The sequence below is a fragment of the Telopea speciosissima genome, chromosome 1, assembly GCF_018873765.1.
Source record: "Telopea speciosissima isolate NSW1024214 ecotype Mountain lineage chromosome 1, Tspe_v1, whole genome shotgun sequence".
NCBI classification, from domain to species: domain Eukaryota; kingdom Viridiplantae; phylum Streptophyta; class Magnoliopsida; order Proteales; family Proteaceae; genus Telopea; species Telopea speciosissima.
In genome coordinates, this window is record NC_057916.1 from 7,227,369 (window position 1) to 7,227,781 (window position 413).

Genomic DNA, 413 nt, shown 5'->3' on the forward strand with positions numbered 1-413 from the left:
ATGTTGGAAGTGATTCTATAAGGTGCCTACATGTTTTTTTTTTTGGTTGTTGCGGAAACATTTATTTCTCCTGGTTACCAAACGCCAATCTACTCCCTGTAATTACTCTCTGTGAGCAGAAATAGAAAAAAGTACTTACAAATCAAAAGTCCTTTTTGAGAGCAGAATTGTTACCAATGTAGCCAATTGACACGAATTCAAATCAACTATATTTCCTTTTCTTCCTCTCTTTCTTTTGCTCTCTCACATGCTCATTCACAGGTAAGCACTCCGCGCCTGTACAAATTCTTCTCGCTTATAGTGTATATTGAAGGAGTGTCACGATTTGCAGAGGATCACTTTGTTTTAAATTTGACAAGTATAGTTTGAGGTATTTGTGAAATTATTTATCTGCTTTAACTTATAGGACGACA